Raw genomic sequence first — 21,105 nt, 5'->3', positions numbered from 1 at the left:
TTTTCTTAGGATAGGAATAAAAATGTTGAGTCAAAAGGTAAGAAGATCTTTAAAAAATTAGGTATTGCCACATTACTTTCTAGAAAGGTTATGCCACTTTACATGCCAATATCAGTATTAGTTTTAAAAACCTTTTCTAGGGAATTCCCTGGTTATCCAGTGGTTAAGCCTCCACGCTTCCCCTGCAGTGGGCCTGGGTTTGATCCCTGGTCGGGGAACTAAGATCCTGCATGGTGTGCAGCACAACCAAAAAAATTAATTAAAACATTTTAAAAAGAGCCCTTTTCTAATTTAATAAGCAAAAATGATCTGACTTTAATTTGTATTTCTTTGATTATAACTGAAGAGCATTGCAAATTTCTTTTTGAAGTTACATATTAAAAGAATACCACATGCATTATGTTATAAGGTAAAATGTTTTAACTGGAATTAATGTTTTATTATTTTACTTTTTTCTTTTAATAGATAAATTAATTTCTTGAATAGTTATTAAAATAACTTACAAAATTCAAAGAACCAAACAGTTGCCTTAGAGGCAACTACTGTTACCAGTTTCTTATATGTACTTCCAAAGGTATTGTAAATCATGTGTGTGTGCGCCAAAACATAAGACGAATTATGGAGAACATTCATTAAAATACTGTCTAGTTCAGATGTGGTATTGTGTACTAAACTGTGTACTAAAAATTAGAAAGGGTCTAAAAATGATTAGTATCTGGCTATTGGCCCAGAAGGAAGAAAAGCTGGGTCTGGCAGCATTTGGCAGTAATTTTCTATAAGACAAGTGGCCTTAGCTCTTTTTATTACTGGATCGATTCTTTGACAATAGCACGTCTGTTTACAGTACCTATTCTGTAGTTCTATTCCAAAAAGGAAAGCCAAGTTTTTGAAAATTAGTTGATGCCTGAAAGAAACTCTTTAAAGTACAAAAGCTATTTGGAGGTATTTAGGAACAAGATACTTTCTTCTTAGATATTTTAGGATTTCTTTGGCAAGTACAGTTGTATCAGAATTTTCATGACTTTGTTGCTTAACAGTGAAAGTTTGAGCTTGAATAATTATAAATGAAATTCATCATTTCCCTAAACTCTTATTTACCTAATTCAAAAACCAATCAGCCATGATATAAAATATTTTAAAACATATTTTAAAAAGATTTTCATGCTAATAATATAGTAGTAATTTGTCTCATACAATCAAAGGTCTTTTTGAGCTTGACTTGGAGGCCACTGCCAAATAAATAATTTGAACAATAAGAGAGGTTTTAATTGGATTCTACAGAGCTTTAATGCTTTAGGGAAAAGATATTTGCTTTGGGGATAGATTTTTTTTTTTTTAAGTCCATGTTTCCAAAGATAAAATTTGGGGATGACTGTTGTTTACTGAATACTAACTCTGTGTGGGCCAGGATATGTTAGGGGTATTATGAGAGTTCCTATTTGCTGGAATTCATGTCTCCTATTCCAGATTAATTAGAGGGCTGTAAAGGCTGCTAAAGAATTTGCACCTAACAGTGGTTGGTAATATATGAGTAGTTTTAAGAAAGAATTTACCAGAGATGGGAAAAGATCCTCTTGACTTTAAAAAAAAACATTTAATTTTGAAATAGTTATATGTTTATAGGAGAAATGCAAAGTACAAAGAATTCCCATACGCCTTTCACCCAGCTTCGCCTAATGTTAACATCTTATATAACCATGGCAAATTTATCAAAACTAAGAAATTAATCCCGATTTTTTTAAAGGGGAATTCAGCAAACTTTTTTTTTTTGAACACGTATTTTGTGTAACAGAGTGTTTTAGCTGCTGATACACAATTTGGAAAAGAAGTAAAGGTTGCAGATAATAATAATAAAATGGTAAGCTTGGTGTTATTCCTGAACAAACTGTCAGATTATTGAACACATATTTTTGGTACCCCAAAAAGAAGACACTAATCACTAGGAGCCAGCATGCGTTCACAGAGGACAAGTCATGCCACACTAGCCTCACTTTTTTTCTTATAGGGTATGTAAACTGGTAGGTACATCAGGAGATGCTCTGGCCATAATATATCTAGAATTATAGCTACATTTATTGGATTTTAAATTTTGTGCTGGGTACTGGGTTAAACACTTTACATAGATTGTCTCATTTAGTCCTGTTTTACAAATGAGGAAAGGGACCCCAAAGGTTATACAGGTAGCGTTTGATAGCCTTTTATTATGTCTTTTTAGAAAAGATACAGAAATGTAGTTGATAATTGCATAGGCAGGTGGATTTGTAATTGATTAATGAATGGGCTGATGTTAAAATTAAACTGCAGTTCATTCTTAGTGGTGAGCCTCAAGATGCTATCTTCCCCCATGTCCTGTTAAGATGTTTATCATAAGTTATTCTCAGAATTGTGAGGGAGTGCTAGTATGTTATGTGACAGAATCAGGATCCTCCCCAGCCCACTTTATTTTTAATAATTAGAACGGTGGACTGTATCTAAGAAAATATTTGTTATAATAATTTTATTTATTTTTACACTTAAAAAATTATTTTTTTTATTTATTTGTTTTTGGCTGCGTTGGGTCTTCGTTGCTGTGCGCGGGCTTTCTCTAGTTGCAGTGAGCAGGGGCTGCTCTTTGTTGCGGTGCGCAGGCTTCTTCTTGCAGTGGCTTCTCTTGTTGCCGAGCACGGGCTCTAGGCACATGGGCTTCAGTAGTTGGAGCATGCAGGCTCAGTAGTTGTGGTTCGCGGGCTCTAGAGCGCAGGCTCAGTAGTTGTGGTGCACGGGCTTAGTTGCTCCGTGGCATGTGGGATCTTCCCGGACCAGGGCTTGAACCCGTGTTCCCTGCATTGGCAGGCGAATTCTTAACCACTGCACCACCAGGGAAGTCCCTATGATAATTTTATTTTTGGTGTGTTAATATTTGATAGGGACAAACAAAGCCCTATAATTGAATATTTTTTTTAAAAAATCTGCCCAAATACAGGGTTGGAGACTAGGAGGGTTAACAGCAGTAGGTGTAGGTGTGGGTTTTTTTCAAAGCAGGTGTGTGCCTGGGTGTGTCTTCTTATTTGTCTGAAGTTGGTGAGTCCATGGTTTATTATAACTGCCCTAAAGGCTAACACCCGTTTAACAGTGTTATTTTGAGGCATGTTGTCCAAAACACAGTTGATTTTTCTTTTCTACTTTGTACTTAGCTTAGTGCTGTCAGTTCTGTTTGCCACATTTTAAGGAGGACATTGATAGACAGTGTGTTCAGAGGAGAGTAATTGGAATGAAGCAGTGTCTTGAAACAGATGCTTGCACCATAATTGACATATTTGAGGTTTTCAGCCTGGAAGAAAGAAGACTTTAGTGTGGTATATGGTAATGCTTTTCAAATTGGGTAATTGAATGATCTTTAATATTCTTCCTGACTCAAATATGTGATTCTGTGAAACACATGAAGGAATGGCATGTGGAAGAGGGATTAAACGTATCTTTTGCATCCCCAGAGGGTAGAACTACGAACAGTGAGTGAAAGTTAGAGGAAGGGAAGTACTGGTATGTAATGAGGATGTTTTTAACAATTGAACTGAAAATAGTGTGGACATTCTGTCATTGAGGCATTAAAGCATGTATTGAGTACAGTTTAATCAAGCTATCCTGTAAGGACTTTTCCAACTCCAACCTTTAAAAAAATTTTTTATTGGTTATAATTCCCCATAGCAAAACTTTCTGTTGGGTACCTCACTTATTCTCAACACCTTATGGTTTCATATAGTATCAAACGTTAGTATATAATAATATTATTATTATAATGCAAATTTAAACAACAGTAGAGCATGTTTTCACCTTCCAGATTAACAAAGATTAAAATGTTCAATAATGGCAAGGATGCATAGAATCACTGTCTCTCATACACTGTAGGCAGGAATGTAAATGTGTGCAGTTTCTTTGCAGGGCAAGTTGTCTTTACTTATTAATAAAATGATAAGACATATTATTGGGTGAAAAAAATAAGTGGCAGGACAATGTTTATGGTATGCTGACATTACTGCAAAACAGTTGTGCATGTGTGGGTTTAAATAACATACATATTCACACATTAATAAACACAGTTATGTTTCTGTGTGCATAGACTTTTCTGGAAAAGAGTTAGGATATTGGAAGTCTGAGATCTCAGTAAGACTGGTTTGGTTTAATTGTGTACACTTTTATACCTCTTGATTTTTTTTTTTCTTTTTTTTTTTGAAGAGTATATTGTAAAAAGGTGTTTTTATTTTGAAGTAATTATAGATTCACAGGAACTTCCAAAATTAGTACAGAGAGGTCCCATGTGTCTTTCATCCAGTTCCCCTCAGTAGTAACACTTTATTTTATTTTTTTTTAATTAATTAATTTTATTTATTTAGTTTTGGCTATGTTGGGTGTTCGTTGCTGCACACAGGCCCTCTCTAGTTGCGGCGAGTGGGGGCTACTCTTTGTTGCGGTGCACAGACATCTCATTGCGGTGGACTCTCTTGTTGCAGAGCATAGGCTCTAGGCGTGCAGGCTCTAGAGCGCAGGCTCAATAGTTGTGGCGTATAGGCTTAGTTGCTCCGCGGCATGTGGGATCTTCCAGGACCAGGGCTCGAACCCGTGTCCCCTGCATTGGCAGGCGGATTCCTAACCACTGCACCACCAGGGGACCCCCAGTGGTAACATTTTAAATAACTATAGTACAGTATCAAAACCAGGGAATCGACTTTAGTACAATCCACAGATCTTATTCCTTTTTCACCAGTTTTACATGTGTTCCTTTGTGTGTGTAATTCTTTGCAGTTTTATCAAGTGTAGATTTGTGTAATCACCATCACAATTGAGATACAGTACTATTCCATCACCAGAAAGATCCCACTAATCTGTTCTCCATTACTGTTTTGTCGTTTCCAGATATTATATAAATGGAATCATACAGTATGTAACCTTTGAGACTGGCTTTTTAAAAACTCTGCATAATTCCCTTGAAATCCATCCAAGTTGTTACATGTATCAATAGTTCCTTTTTATTGCTGAACAGTATCCCATAGTATAAATGTATGAGAGTTTGTTTAATCTTCACCCACTCGTGGACAGTTGAGCAGTTTCATTTTTGGCTATTACAAATACAGCTGCTATCAACATTTGTATACAAGTTTTTGTGTGCACATGAGTTTTCATTTCTCTGGAATGAGTGTCTAGGAGTGTAAATTCCAGGGTAGTATGGTAAATATATTTAAGAAAGTGTTAAGTGTATTTTAAGAAACTACCAAACCATTTTCCAGAGTGGTATACCAATTTATGTTCCCATCAGCATTGTATTAGAGGTCTAGTTTTTCTATCTTTGTTATTAGCATTTGGTATTGTCACTGTTTTTTATTTTAGGTGTCCTAATAGATATGTAGTGGTATCTCATTATGTTTTTAATTTTCATTTCCTGATGACTAATGATGTTGAACTTATTATATTTGCCATCTGTATATCCATTTTGGTGAAATGTCTCTTCATGTTTTCTGCTCATTTTTACTTGAATCTTTGGTGTCTTACTCTTGAATTTTGAGAGTTATTTATATATTCTAGATATGAGTTCTTTGTCATATAAGTGGTTTGCAAATATTTGTCTATTTTATCTAAGTTGTCAAATTTATTGGCATAAAGTTGTTTATCATGGTTTGTTATCCTTTTAGTATCTGTAGAATCTGTAATGATGTCTCTTCTTTCATTCCTGATATTGGTTATTTGTGTATTTCTCTTTTTCCTGATCATTCTGGTTAGAGGCTTACTAATTTTATTACTCTTCTCAAGAACCAGCTTTCGAGTTCATTGATTTTCTCTATTATTTCTATTTTCTGTTTTGTTGATTTCAGCTCTGATCTTTATTATTTCCTTTCTTCTGTTTACTTTGGGTTTACTTTGCTATTCTTTTTCTAGTTTCTAAAAGGTAGAAGCAAGCATTCATTGCTGTCAATTTCTCCTTAAATACCTTTTTAGCACAATCCCACAAATTCTGATGTGTTTTGCTTTTCTTTTCATTCAGTTAATAATTCCTTTTAGTTTACCCCCCTTTTTTAATCCATGAATTATTTAGAAGGGTATTCTTTAATTTCCAGATCTTTGAGGATGTGCCTATAATCTTCTTGCTATTGATTTCTAATTTGATTATATTGTGGTCAGAGAACATACTTTGTACGACTTGAATCATTTTTAATTTATTTAGACTTGTTTTATTTCTTAGAATATGGTCTCTCTTCATAAGGTCTCTGTGTACTCTTGAGAAATATGTGTATTCTTCTGCTATTGGGTAGTAGTGTGTTTTAGAAATGTCAGTCAGATAAAGTTCATTGATAGTGTTGTCAAATCTACTATATCCATGCTTTCATTTCTAGTTTTTATCTTTTTGCCTATTTGTTACATAAGTTTGTTTTGTTTTTGGTTTTGGTTTTGTTTTTGTTTTGCGGTACGTGGGCCTCTCACTGTTGTGGCCTCTCCCATTGCGGAACACAGGCTCCAGATGCACAGGCTCAGCGGCCATGGCTCACGGGCCCAGCCGCTCCACGGCATGTGGGATCTTCCCGGACTGGGGCACGAACCCGCGTCCCCTGCATCGGCAGGCGGACTCTCAACCACTGTGCCACCGGGGAAGCCCTGTTACATACGTTTTTGAGAGAGAAGTATTGGATAATTGTGGATTTGTCTATTTTCTTATGCAGTTCTGTCAGTTTTTGCTTCATGTATTTTGAAGCTCTGTTATTAGGGGCATAAACATTTAGGATTATTATGTTTTTATGATGAAATTACTCACCTATCATTATGAAATGACTGTCTTTATTGCTGATTGTAGTCTTTAAGAATTTGTCTTACATTAATGTAGCCATTATAGCTTTTTTTTTTTTTTCTGGTATATCTTTAACCATCCTTTTATTTTTAACCTACTTGTGTCTTTATATTTAAAGAGTTTCTTGTAGGCAGCTTCTAGTTGGGTCATGCTTTTAATCCAGTCTGATAATATCTATATTAAATGGAGTGTATAGACCATTTACATTTAATATGATCATTGATGTGATTATGTTTGAGTCTGTCACCTTGCTATTTGTTTTTTATTTGTCTTATTTGTTCTTTGTACCTTCATTCCTCTTTTTCCTGTCCTCTTTTGTATTAGTTGAGTATTTTCTATGATTCTATTTGATCACATCAGTTACCTTATTAGCTATAACTACTTATTTGGTTATTTTAGTGTTTGCTTAGGGTTTATAGTACATAAATGTTTATAGTATACATCTTTATCTGCTTTCAAAGAATATTATACCACTTCATATATAGTATTGAACCTTAGAAAAGTATACTTCCATTTCTCTTCTGTTATTCTTTATGCTATTGTTATGATAAATTTTACTTTTAAATATGTTATAAACCCTCAGTACATTGTTATTTAAGCAGTCAGTTATTTTTAAAGAGACTTAAATATTAATATATATTTATCTTTGAGATCACCATATCTAGTGTTCTTCATTCCTTTATGTAGATCCATATTTGTATCAAGATTTTTCTTCTGTCTGAAGGATTTCATTTAACATTTTTGGTAATGTGGGTCTGCTTGTGATGAATTCTTTTCACTTTTGAATGTCTGAAAATATCTTTATTTTGCCTTCATTTTTGTTTGTTTGTTTTTCTCTTTTTTAAAAATTATTATTGGTGTATAGTTGCTTTACTTTTGCCTTCATTTTTGAAAGATAATTTTTCTGGGTATAGAATTCTATGTTGATTTTTTTTTCTTTCAGTACTTTAAAGATGTTGCTCCAGTGTCTTCTCACTTACATTGTTTCTGTGAATCTGGTGCTGTCCTTATTCTTATGCCTCTGTACATAACATGTCTTTTTTCCTCTAGCTACTTTTAAGATTTTCTCTTTATCAGTAGTTTTGGGCAATTTGATTATGATGTATGTTGATGCAGTTTTGTTGATTTGTGTGTGTGTGTGTGTGTGTGTGTGTGTGTGTGTGTGTGTGTGTGTGGTAGGGTTTTGTTGAGCTGGTTTATAAGCCCCTTCTTGGCCTTTATGCTATTGTTATCATCAATTTTACTTTTATATATGCTATAAAACCCTAGCTAGCTTTATAATTTTCATTAAGTTTGAGAAGTTTTGCCATTATTTCTGCAAATGTAAAATATATTTTCCTCCTCCCTTTTGGGGACTCCAGTTTACCCGTATATTTGGCCACTTGAAGTTCAGTGGTTTACCTATGTTCTTTTTTTTTTTTTTAATTCCTTTTTTCTCTTTTTTTTAGGTAGTTTCTGTTCCTGTGCCTTCAGGTTCACTAATCTTTTCTTCTGTATTGTCTATTCTGTGCTAATATCATCTAGTGTATTATCATCTTAATCACTGTACTTTTCATTTCTAAAATTTCTATTTAAAAAATATCTTCCATGTCTCTGCTAAACTTTTTGTATATGTGGAATGTGGTTATAATGGCGATTTTAGTGTCCTTCTATCTTCTAATATCTGTGGCAGTTCTGGGTCGTTCAAAACATCATTGTAAAATACACATAACATAAAATTTACAATTTTAATAATTTTAAACGTGCAAATCAGTGAAAGTTAATACACTAACAATGTTGTGCAGCCATCACCCTTATCTAGTCACAGTCATTTTATAACTTCAAAAAGAAGCTTTGTACCCTTTAAACAATCATTCCCCATTCCCCCTATCCCCTCAGCCCCTGACAACCATTGATCTACTTTCTGTCTCCATGGATTTGCCAATTCTGGATATTTCATATAATAGAAAAATGCAGCATGTGTCCTTTTATGTCTTCTTTCGCTTATCACATTGTTTTCGAGGTTTATCCATTTTATACCATGTATCACCATGTCATTCCTTTATATGGCTGAACAATACTTCCATGTATGGATATAACACATTTTGTTTATCTGTTTGTTAATTGATGGATATTTTAGTTATTTCCACCTTTTGGGTATGGTGAATACTGCTGTTATAAACTTTTTTTGTAAATTTTTTTGTTTAAACACCTATTTTCAATTTTTGGATGTATTTAGTTAGGAATGAAACTGCTGTGTAATATGAAATTATGATTACCTTATTGAGGAATTACTATATCATTTTCCATAGCAACTATAACATTTTATTTTCTCACCAGTAATGTATGAAGGTTTCACTTTCTCTACATCCTAGCTGTTCTTTTTGGTTTTGAAATTATAGCCATCCTAGTGGGTATAAAGTGCTGGCTTACTGGTGGGCGGAAGCAGGGTCCTGAAGACTCTGGAGCTGTTGCCCACCCACTGGCAGGTGAAGCCAGGTCCTGGGGTTAGTGCTGGAGTCTGGCTGCAGAGCCCAGGGATCCCAGAGTTCATTTCAGATTGTTGGGGCAGGGGTCCTGACACAGTTGAGTTTGGGGTCTGCGGTGTCCTGAAGCTTGAGTTGGCCTGCAAGTGGACAGGGCCCAACTTGTTCCAGGGTAGAGTCTGGGCTGCTGTGGGTGGGCTGGGTCCACAGGCTGTGGGATCTTAGTTTTCTTGCATCTGTTGTCTGCCCCTGGTGGGTGAGGTGGGTCTAGAGGTTGGTGCAGACTTCCTGGAGGGAAGGCACAGTGTCTGCCCACTGATGGGTAGAGCTGGGTCTTGGTCCTCTGGTGGGCAGGGCTGTGTCTAGGGGCATTTCTAGAGGTGGCTGTGAGCTCAGGAAGTCTTTAGGCAGCCTGTCTGCTGATGGGTGGGGCTGTGTCCCTGCCCAGTTACTTGTTTGGCCTGAAGCATCCCAGCACTGGCACCTATAGGCTGTTGGGTGGGGCAAGGTCTTAGCAATAATGAGCCAGGATGGCAGCGTTCATGTGGTAGAATGTTCCAAAATATGACTGCCACCAGTGTCTGTGTCCCCAGGGTGAGCCACAACCATCTCCCACTTCTCCAGGAGATTCGCCAAGACCAGGAGGTAGGTCTGGCTCAGGCTCCTGTTAAATAACTGCTTTTGCCCTGCATCCTGGTGCATATGAGATTTTGTGTAGGCCCTTTAAAAGTGAAGTCTCTTATTTCCCCTAGTCCTGTGGGGCTCCTGAAATTAAAGCCCTGCTGGCCTTCAAAGCCAAATATTCTGGGGGCTTGTCTTCCCAGTGCAGGACCCCTGGGCTGGGGAGCCTGTTGTGGGGCTCAGAACTCTCCTGTGGGAGAACCTCTGCAATAAAATTATCCTCCAGTTTGTGTGTTGCCCACCTGGGGGTATGGGAATTGAATATATTGTGAGTTCACCCCTCCTACCCACCTGCCTTATTGTGGTTCCTTCTTTATGTCTTAAGTTGTAGAAGACCTTTTCTGGTAGGTTCCATTCTTTTTCATCAATGGTTGTTTTGCAGATAGTTGTAATTTTGGCGTGCTTGTGAGAGGAGGTGAACTCGGTCTTTCTACTCAGCCATCTTTGCCACTCTCCTGTTGGGAGGTCTTTGATTACTGATTCAATCTCTTGCTATAGTTCTGTTCAGATTTTCTATTTCTTTTTGAGTAAATTTTGGTAGATCATGTCTTTCTAGGAATCCATCCATTTCATCTAGGTTGTCTAATTTGTTCACAATCAGTTGTTCACAGTATTCTCTTATAATACTGTTTATTTCTTTAAGGTCAGTAGTAATGCCCCATAATAATTTCTCATTTTCATAGTTTGAGTCTTCTCTCTTATTTTCTTAGTTAGTCTAGCTAAAAGTTTGTCGATTTTGTTGATCTTTTCAGAAACCAGCTTTTGGTTTTGTTGATTCTCTCTATTGTGTTTCTATCCTGGAAAATGTTCCACATGGATTTGAGAAGAGTATTCCAGAATGTACTATTCTGCTGTTGTTGAGTTGAGTGTTCTGTATGTGTCTGTTAGGCCTAGTTGGTTTATTGTGTTGTTCAACAAGTCTTCTATTTTCTTTTTTTTTTTTTGCGGCATGTGGGCCTCTCACTGTTGTGGCCTCTCCTGTTGTGGAGCACAGGCTCCAGACGCGCAGGCTCAGTGGCCATGGCCCACGGACCCAGCCACTCTGCAGCATGTGGGATCTTCCCATACCGGGGCACAAACCCATGTCCCCTGCATCGGCAGGCGGACTCTCAACCACTGCGCCACCAGGGAAGCTCAAGTCCTCTATTTTCTTATGGGTTATCTGCCTGGTTTTTCTTTTTGAAAGTGAGATATTTTTGAAAGTTTCCAGCTATTATTATAGAACATTTCTCTCATCTATTTTGTCAGTTTTTGCTTCATATATTTTGGAGATATATTGTTAGGTTCATATGTTTACGTTTGACATATTTTCATGTTGGATTTACCCATTTATCAATGTATGATGTCCTTATTTGTCTCATAACTATTTTTGACTTAAAGTTTATTTTGTCAGATATAAGTATAGCTACCCCAGCTCTCTTCTGGTTACTGTTTGCATGGAATGTGTTTTTCCATCTTTTCACTATCAACCTATTTGTGTCTTTGGATCCAGAGTGAGTCCCTTGTAGAAAATATATAATTGGATCACTTTTTAAAATCTGTTCTACCAATCTCTGCTTTTTGATTGAAGAATTAAACCATTTACATTTAAAATAACTATTCATAGGTAAGGTTTTCTTTTTCATTAAAAAAAATCATATCTTTTTGTTCTTCATTTTCTCCATTACTGCCCTCTTTTGCGTTTAGTTTATTTTTTCTAGTGTCCTATTTTGATCCCCTCTCATTTTATTTTTTGTATATTTTTTAGTTCTTTTCCTTAACCCTGAAGATTAAGGCTATATTGATCTCAAACTTATAAGAAACTAGTTTGGATTCATAACAACATAGCTTCAGTAGTATTCAAAAACTATTCCTAAATAGCTCCAACCTCCCTCTTATTGCTATTGTCAAAAATTACTTATTTATACATTGTGTGTCCATTGACCTAGAGTTATATCTTCTTCTGGAACCCCTATAATTCAAAAGTTGGTGCATTTAATGTTGTCCCAGTGGTCTCTGAGACTGTCCTCAGTTCTTTTCATTCTCTTTTCTTTTTTCTGCTTTGCAGTAGTTATTTCCACTATCTTATCTTCCAGGTCACTTATCCGTTCTTCTGCCTCAGTTATTCTGCTATTGATCCCATCTAGAGTATTTTTAATTTCATTTATTGTGTTGTTCATCATTGCTTGTTTCCTCTTTAGTTCTTCTAGGTCCTTGTTAAATGTTTCTTGCATTTTGTCTATTCTGTTTCCAAGATTTTGGATCATCTTTACTATCATTATTCTGAATTCTTTTTCAGGTAGACTGCCTGTTTACTCTTCATTTGTTAGGTCTGGTGGGTGTTTATCTGGCACAGCACTGATTCCTGGCTGCAGCACCAAGAGCCTTTCATCCACATGGCTCAGAATAAAAGGGAGAAAAAGTAAAAAGAACGAATTAGTAGAAGAAAGAAAGAAAGAGAGAGAGAAAGAGAAAGAGAGAGAGAGAAAGAAAGAAAGAAAGGAGGGAAGGAGGGAGGGACGGAGGAAGGAAGGAGGGAAGGAAGAAAAAAAAGATCCCGCAGTCTCCGCCTGTGAAGGGGCTTCCTAGTGTGTGGAAACCTTCCTCCTTCACAGCTCCTTCCCACTGGTGCAGGTCCCGTCCCTATCCTTTTGTCTCTGTTTATTCTTTTTTCTTTTGCCCTACCCAGGTATGTGGGGACTTTCTTGCCTTTTGGGAGGTCTGAGGTCTTCTGCCAGCGTTGAGTAGGTGTTCTGTAGGAGTTGTTCCACGTGTAGATGTATTTCTGGTGTATCTGTGGGGAGGAAGGTGATCTCTGCGTCTTACTCTTCCACCATCTTCCCCTCGTCCTATAATTATTTTATACATTTGTCTTTTAAATTATATAGGGAAAAAAGGAGTTAAAAATCACAAATACAACAATGCTGGCTTTTTTATTTATCTATGTAGTTATTTTTACTAGAGTTTTTTTTTTTTGTATAGCTTTGAGTTACTGTCTAGTGTCCTTTCATTTCAGCCTGAAGGACTCTGTTTAACATTTCTCGTAAGGCAGGTCTAATGGTGATGCTTTTTACCTGAGTATGTGTTAGTTTCTTCTTCTTCTTTTTTTTTTTGGCTGCACCACGCAGCTTGTGGAATTTAAATTCCCCAACCAGGGATCGAACCTGGGCCCCAGCAGTGAAAGTGCTGAGTCGTAACCACTGGACTGCCAGGGAGTTCCCAGTTCCTTCATTTTTTGAAGGAGAACTTTGCTGAATATAAAAATTTTCATTTATAGAGTTTTTTGAAAAGCACTTTATAAGTATATCATCCCAACATGGGTTCTGATGAGAAATTAACTGTTATATTATTGAGGATCCCTTGTATGTGACATGTTGCATCTCTCTTACTGCTTTCAAGATTGTCTCTTTGTCTTTATCTTTGGACAGATTATATTGGGTTGGCAGTATGAGGATCTCTTTGAGTTTATCCTGCTTGGAGTTCTTTAAGCTTCTTGAATATGTAGATTTACAGCTTTTATAAAATTTGGTAAGTTTTTGGCTAGTACTTTTTCCTGTATTCTTTCTGACCCTTTGCCTTTTTTTTTCCCCCCTAGAACTCCCTTTATGTATACATTGGTATGTAAGATGATATCCCACTGGTTCTGTTCATTTTTATTCAAAGTTATTGTACTTTTCAGCTCCAGAAGTTTTATTTGGTTCTTTTTTATAATTTATATCTCATTATTAGTGTTCTCTAGTTGATGAGATCTCATTCCCTTGGTTTCCTTTAGTTCCTTGTCTGTGATTTCCTTTCGTTCTTTGAGCATATTTGAGACAGTTGATTTAAAGTCAGTTAGTCTTAAGGCAGTGTACAGATTCAAGGCAATCCCTATCAGAATACCAATGGCATTTTTCACAGAACTAGAACAAAAAATTTTTTAATTTGTATGGAAGCACAAAACACCTTGAATAGCTAAAACAATCTAGAGAAAGAAGAACAGAGCTGGAGGAATCATGCTCCCTGACTTCAGGCTATACTCCAAAGCTACAGTAAGTGTGGTACTGGCATAAAATCAGACACATAGATCAGTGTAACAGGATAGAGAGCCCAGAAATAAGCCCACACACTTATGGTTAATTAATCCACAACAAAGGAGGCAAGAATATACAATGGAGAAAAGACAGTCTCTTCAGTAAGTAGTGCTGGGAAAACTGGACAGCTACATGTAAAAGAATGAAATTAGAACATTTTCTAACACTATATACAAAAATGAACTCAAAATGGATTAAAGACCTAAATGTAAGACCAGATACTATAAAACTCCTTAAGGAAAACACAGGTAGAACACTCTTTGATGTAAATTCCAGCATTATTTTTTTGGATCTGTCTCCTAAAGTAAATGAAATAACAGGAAAAATAAACAAATGGGACCTAATTAAACTTAGAAGCTTTTGCAAAGAAAAGGAAACCGTTGACAAAACAAAAAGACAACCTACTGAATGGGAAAAATAATTTACAAATTATCTGACTGATAAGGGATTAATATCCAACATATATAAATAGCTCAATACAACTCAACATAAAAAAACAAACAACCTGATTAAAAAATGGGCAGAAGAACTGAATGGACATTTTTCCAAAGAGGAAACGTAGATGGGCGACAGGCATTTGAAGACTCTCAACATTGCTAATCATCAGGGAAATGCAAATCAAAACTACAATGATATATCACCACACACCTGTCAGAATGGCTGTCATCCAAAAGAACACAAGTAACAAATGTTGGCAAGGATGTGGAGAAAAGGGAACCCTCATACACTGTTGGTGGGAATGTCAATTGGTGCAACCACTGTGGGAAAACAGTATGGAGGATGCTCAAAAAACTAAAAATAGAACTACCAATATGACTCAGCAATTCCACTCCTGGGTTTATATCTGAAAAAAACAGCAACAGTAGTTCAAAAAGATACATGCACCCCATTGTTCATAGCAGTATTGTTTACAGTTGCCAAGATATGGCGACAACCTAAGTGTCTATCAACTGATGAAGGGATAAAGAAGATGTGGTGTATATGTACAGTGGAATACTACTCAGCCATAAGAAAGAACGAAGCTTTGCCATTTGCAGCAGCGTGGATGGACTGGGAGGGCATTATGCTAAGTGAAATTAAGTCAGAGAAAGATAAATACTGTATGATACCACTTTTATGTGGAATCTAAAAAATACAACAAACTAGCGAATATAACACAAAAGAAGCAGACTCACAGATACAGAGAACAAACTAATGGTTACCAGAGAAAGAGGGAGAGGCAATATAGGGGTGGGGGAGTGGGAGGTAGAAACTACTGGGTGTAATGTAGGCTCAAGGATGTATTGCGCAAGATGGGGAATATAGCCAATATTTTGTAATAACTGTAAATGGAAAGTAACCTTTAAAAAATTTTTAAAAAGTCAGTTAGTCTAATATGTCTGTCTAATGTTAGCCTTCCTTAAGGACAGTTTCTATTTTTTCCTTTCCTGTGAGTAGACCATACTTTCTTGTTACTTTGCATGCCTCATAATTTTTTGTTGAAAACTGGACATTTTTAATAATGTAATTTTAGAGAACAAAGTCTCCCACCACCCCAGTATTTATTGTTGCTGCTTGTTATGGATTGTAGTTTTTTGTTTTTTAGTTATTTTTCTAAACTATTTTTGCAAAGAGTATTCTTTGTCATGTATGGTCATTGACATTCTGTTCCATTAGCTTAGTGGTCAGCTAGTGATTTGACAGATTTCTCTAAACACCTGGAGCCAAAAAGAAAACAAAAACAATATCCAAACAAACAACAAATTTTCTTCTGGACTTTGCAGACTGACTTTGAGTTGGGGGTGCTTCTTCAGTGCTTAGTGAGGCTGTTTACAGTTCCTCACTTTTTGCTTACATGGAGCCTAAAAGTGAGCGAGAGGTGAAAGCTTAGGATCTTTTTAGCTATATTCTGACATGCATCTAGCCCTGGACATGTGTGTGGCCTTCTAGATTCCCCAGTTCATAGGAGAGCTTTTCACAGCTCTGTCTCCTTCCCTACCGTCTTCCTACGCTTCTTGCTCTGTTGCTCCAGGTAACCACAGATACGCCTTTAAATGTTTTCAACAGATGCTGTATGGGAGGCCACCTCAGCTCTGAGAGAGTTCCAAGGGTGTGCAAAACACAGACAAGCCCCTGAGCCATTCCTTCAGGAAGCCTCCAGACAGGTTAAAACCCACAACTATACTTTTTGAGAACAAGGTTTTATTGCTCCATCTGGCACCAGCAAGTCACACCAGTAATGTCTATCCACAAGTCTACCTCTGAGCTGGAGAATGGGGGATGGTAGGCTGCTAAACCAAAATGCCACAATGCTTTTGAACTTTTGAATGTATTATTGAACTATGTAAACTTTTTCCTTCATAAGCACTCCTGTGGTTGTTGTACATTTTTTATTATTTTCCAGAGTTTAAAAAAGTTGATTCTAACAGTTTTTGCCAGTTTACTTGTTGCCTTAGGGGAGGGATGGATCCTTGAGCTGTCTGCTCTTCCATTTTCAGTAATACCACTCCTTCTGGGTCAGTTTTGATTATTCTTCAAATCACAGATCATCTTTTTCTGTCTTATTTTATGCCTGCTAGTCTTTGGATTGCAGAAAGTGTGAAGTTTTCTTTTTTGATGCTGGTTAGTTTCATGTTAACATATTTTTGTTAGGTTACTTTCCATCAAGTTACTTGAAAACAGTTTGAGCCTTTCAGGTTCTTGCCTTTGTGATTTGTTAGGTGGGCCTGGAGCAGTGCTCAGACAAGAGGCAGTATTCTCCACTGCTGAGTCAAGACTTTGATGAGTAGTATACCCAATCCATGACTTACGAGTTTTTCCAGTCTGGCTGGTGGGTACAGACACTGTTCCTGACCCCATGTGTGTGTTGGGACTGTTTTGTCTAATCCTTTCAGATGGTTCTTTCCTCATCTTCCAGTAGTTACCTCACATGCAAGCACTGCTTAGTACTCTGCTGAATGCTTGAGAAGAATCCTTTGCAGATACCTGATGTTCTCTCTGTACTCGCTGTGTACTTCTCTAGTACTCTATTCTGTTAACTCTAGTTGCCTTGGTCTTTTAGACTTTCAGCTCCATCTTAACTCAAAGAGTGTGTTGTGCTCTGCCTCAGTTCTCCCTCCCTGCACCATGGGTTGGAAACTCTCTCAAGGCAGGAAGGGAAGATGGGGCTAATAATAGGGCTCATCCTTAATTGTTTCTCATTTCAGGGATCACTGCCCTACATAGCCTGATAGCCAATGTCTTGAAACTATTTAATGTATTTTTTTTTTTCTATTTTCAGACTAGAGAGTAAATTTGGTCCCTGTTACTCTATTTTGGTTAGAAATGGTAGATTTTAGTTGTTATTTTTTTAACTGTGTCAGAACATTTTGAGCCCACGTGAACTGAAAATATGTTTGTACATATATGTTGTTTACTAGTTTGCTTAGGTAATGAATTCTATTTCAGGGGCTATACATGGACCTGGATTAAATAAAACAGTAGTTCAGAGTTGCAGTCTTGCTAAATAATGACACATTTACAAAAAGTTCTGAAATTTGCTCAAAATGAGTTACTCTGCTATGTTTATAATATGTTAATTGTATCCCTTGGGTGTAACACATTTGAGTATGTTTTTTAAATTATAGCTAAAATAAAGAAGTGAGGGGCTTCCCTGGTGGCGCAGTGGTTGAGAGTCCGCCTGCCGATGCAGGGGACACGGGTTCATGCCCCGATCCGGGAGGATCCCACATGCCGCGGAGTGGCTGGGGGCGGGAGCCATGGCCGCTGAGCCTGTGCGTCCGGAGCCTGTGCTCTGCAACAGGAGAGGCCACAACAGTGAGAGTCCCGCATACTGCAAAAAAAATAAAATAAAATAAAGAAGTGAAATTCAAAGTAGATCTTTGCAAAACACCTGAAGTACTTCCATAGAATAGTTTAGAAACCACCGATAATCTAGTTTGAACTTTTTATTTTGCACGTGGAGAAAACAATACCTAGGGAGACTGTTGAGTTGCACAAAGTCATACAACTGTAACAAGAACCCAGTGTTCCCAAATTCTTTGTTACTGTTTTTCTGATAAACTATAAGAAAGTTCAGTAACAGTTTTCAGTAATCAATGTCCTGATCAAAGGAGTGGATATGCTAAATTATTCTATCTTAAAAATCCAACATGTTTCAACAGTGATTAAAATCTAACAGTTTATCTTTTATTTTTTAAAAACCTCAGTGAAAATTCCTTTTATTAAAAAAAACATTATTTTTTGCCTATGAATTTTGGAGATCGAAAAGACTGAACTTTACAACCTATGTAATGATATATCTGCAGTAAATGTGAATGAAGTTAAAAGTGCTCCTTTTGAGGAACTTGTTAAAGGACCGATTTTGAGATCAGTGTGTTTTACTTTATTGAGGAGCCCTAAATTTCTTAATTGAATAAATCTATGCAGCTAAAGTAAATTGGTTTGATTCATGAGAGAATGCTACTATATCACTGCTCTATTTTTAAAATCTGTCTTTAGATCTTTAAATAACATTGGTCTTGCAGAAGCTTTGAATCTTTTTCCTCCTGTTGGTTCTTCTGCTCCTACCTTTCATAAATACACCTCTGTAATAAAAGGATAACTTCAAAACATTTTATACCTGTATTCGTCTTACTTTATAGTACTGATTAATAAGTCTATTACATTGAATAGTCGCTAGATGCATTGATATACTCATGCCATGAAATTTTTTTAGGTGTATTAGGAAGCATGAAATTCTCTTAAGAATGTTGTAATAGAGTATGTATGTATATGCTCCTCTTATGAATGGGAATGTTATCATTTATTAGTGATAAGAGGCAGAAGATACCAAGAAAAGACTAGGAACAAAATGAAAACAGAAGAAAAGAATTTTGTCATTTATCGGGAGGGAAAAGATTTTTTTTTCAAAATTAGTTTTTAGAATGTAGAAGCATTTGTGTGAATACTAACTACCTAACATTTAAATAACCACACAACATCTGCGTGCAGCTGAATTAAAGTATTTACATTTTGCCACTATAACCTCACTTGGTTTTTGCAGTGTTAATCTTATTATCAGTTTACTGGAATATATTTGTAGGACACAAAAATCAGCTGTATTTCCTGCCTCCAAAACCAACCACTGTTTACTGTTGGGTTTGTTTTCTTCTATTATTTTTCCTGTGCACTGTTTTTTATCTGTGCATTTAAACAAACAAAAGGTATTATTATGCATGTATAATTTTTTATCCTGCTTTTTACCAATATTCTTGAACATGTTTCCATGTGATAAAACATTTTTGAAAACAAGTTTTTTTCGATGTTTGTCCAATATTCCGTTGTCTAAATTTATAGTAAATAAGCCATTTCCCTGCTGTTGAACGAGCAATCTCACCAGTGACCAAGGACTGAAAATAAAATATAGCTGTGCTTCCATGGAGGACATTCAACTAAAGTGAACGACTGTAACTTCTTTCTTTTCTCCTGGTGCCATATGCTCTCTGTCTTTGCTTCTTTCTGCATGCCTGCTCCATTCTTTTTTTCTGCAGTGAAGGTCCCTCTGTATACTCATAGTATCTGTTACCTCATAACTTTGGGTTGTACATAACTTTGGGTTGATTTGCTATGGCACTGACTCCAACTCTGAATATATTTCCTCTTACTTCCAAGATCACTGTATTTAACTTAGTCGTTCTTTTTTGTGTCATTTTCCAAATTATAGGGAGAACGACTGTAGCTCATTTGGTTTAGGTAAACCAGGTGACTTGGTACATAGGGCTCTACCATCCAGGGCTTGAGCAGGGTGGGTTCTCCAATATAGGAGTGTAAGCTAAGAGGCAATTATTGGTATATTGACTATAGTCTTTTAAGAAAGGCTGACTCTATGCTCCTTGAGGGTACATTTAGTACCTTGCACTTAGTAAGATCTCTATAAAAAGATTTAAGGGGGCATTTTTGCTTTGTATCTGGTGGTATAGGGATTTTGCATAGTACTTTATTAATATGAGACTTTAGGTGTATAAGAAGTTACTCTTTAAACTTGATTATTAAGTTTGTTTCATATAGCTATCTGTGAAAGTTGTGACAGCTATATTAGTTACTACTGTTATGGCCATATAGTTCTGCTTGCTGTTGTGACCTTTGGTGTCTGTGTCAATTGACAAGTAAAATGAACAATGCGAAATGGCTTATTTACTATAACGTTAGCAATGGAATAAGCAGAACCACCAGGAGGTATATTTAAGTACATAGTATATTAACATGTGTGTATATAGTATATGTAGTAGATATACCAGATTGTGTGTGTGTAGTGTAGTGTATAGTGTATGTATTGTATATGCTTATTTTATGAATTTTTTGTGTCAGAGATACATGTACTAGGTATCATTTTATGTTGTGGACACCTATGGTACTTTATATTCCTCTTACTGCATGCTATAGACTGAATGTTTGTGTCTCCCCAAAATTCATATGTTGAAACCTAATCCCCAGGGTGAGGATATTTGGAGGTGGGGCATTTTGGAGGTGATTGGGTCATGGGGGCAGAACCCTCATGAATGGCATTAGTGTCCTTATAGAAGAGACCCCTGAGAGATCCCTTGCCCCTGTCTGTCATGTGATGGCAGAAGACCATCAGTGAACCAGGAAGCAGGCCCTCACTAGACATAGAATCTGCTGGTGGCTTAATCTTAGTCTTCCACCCTCCTGAACTGTGAGAAACAAATATTTGCTGTTTAAGCTACCCAGCCTGTGGTAGTTTGTTATAGCAACCCGAACAGACCAAGACACTGAATTTAACATATGATTTGTATTTTAAGATGTATGAAACCACTAATTGTTATCCCTCCATTTAAACTTCATCATGGCAGGGACTATGATTTATTCATTAAAAAAAATACTCCCATTTCTTTAGGTACATTTAGGAATTTGTCAGATGAATATTCAAAGATTTTGTTGGGTCGTTGGTATCCTTTGTATTTAAATCAAAACAAAACAAATTTTAAAACCTTTATTTTCCCTTTTAGGAAACTTAAGGCTTATAATCTGTTTTGTAAAGTCTTTTAAAAAGGTAAAATGCAAACTTATGTGAACTTCATTTTGCTTTTATTTCTGTTGTTAAATTGCCTTGAATGCA

At 36.5% G+C, this 21,105-nt stretch overlaps 1 protein-coding gene across 2 annotated transcripts in view; it reads left to right on the top strand.

Moving 5' to 3' along the window:
• Positions 1-21,105, top strand: part of GLCE (glucuronic acid epimerase) — a 117,898-nt gene that overhangs the window by 10,316 nt on the left and 86,477 nt on the right. Inside the window, exon 2 of one of the 2 annotated variants that reach the window (XM_024747535.1) lies at positions 16,056-16,153. The exons of the other annotated variant lie outside the window; for it this stretch is intronic. The gene's annotated coding sequence lies outside the window, so the exon portion shown is untranslated. The remainder of the gene's footprint in view (positions 1-16,055; positions 16,154-21,105) is intronic. 2 annotated transcript variants of the gene reach the window in all.

This window comes from Neophocaena asiaeorientalis, unplaced genomic scaffold (assembly GCF_003031525.2).
Source record: "Neophocaena asiaeorientalis asiaeorientalis breed wild unplaced genomic scaffold, Neophocaena_asiaeorientalis_V1.1 scaffold591, whole genome shotgun sequence".
NCBI lineage: Eukaryota > Metazoa > Chordata > Mammalia > Artiodactyla > Phocoenidae > Neophocaena > Neophocaena asiaeorientalis.
This window is presented reverse-complemented; position numbering and strand designations above follow the sequence as displayed.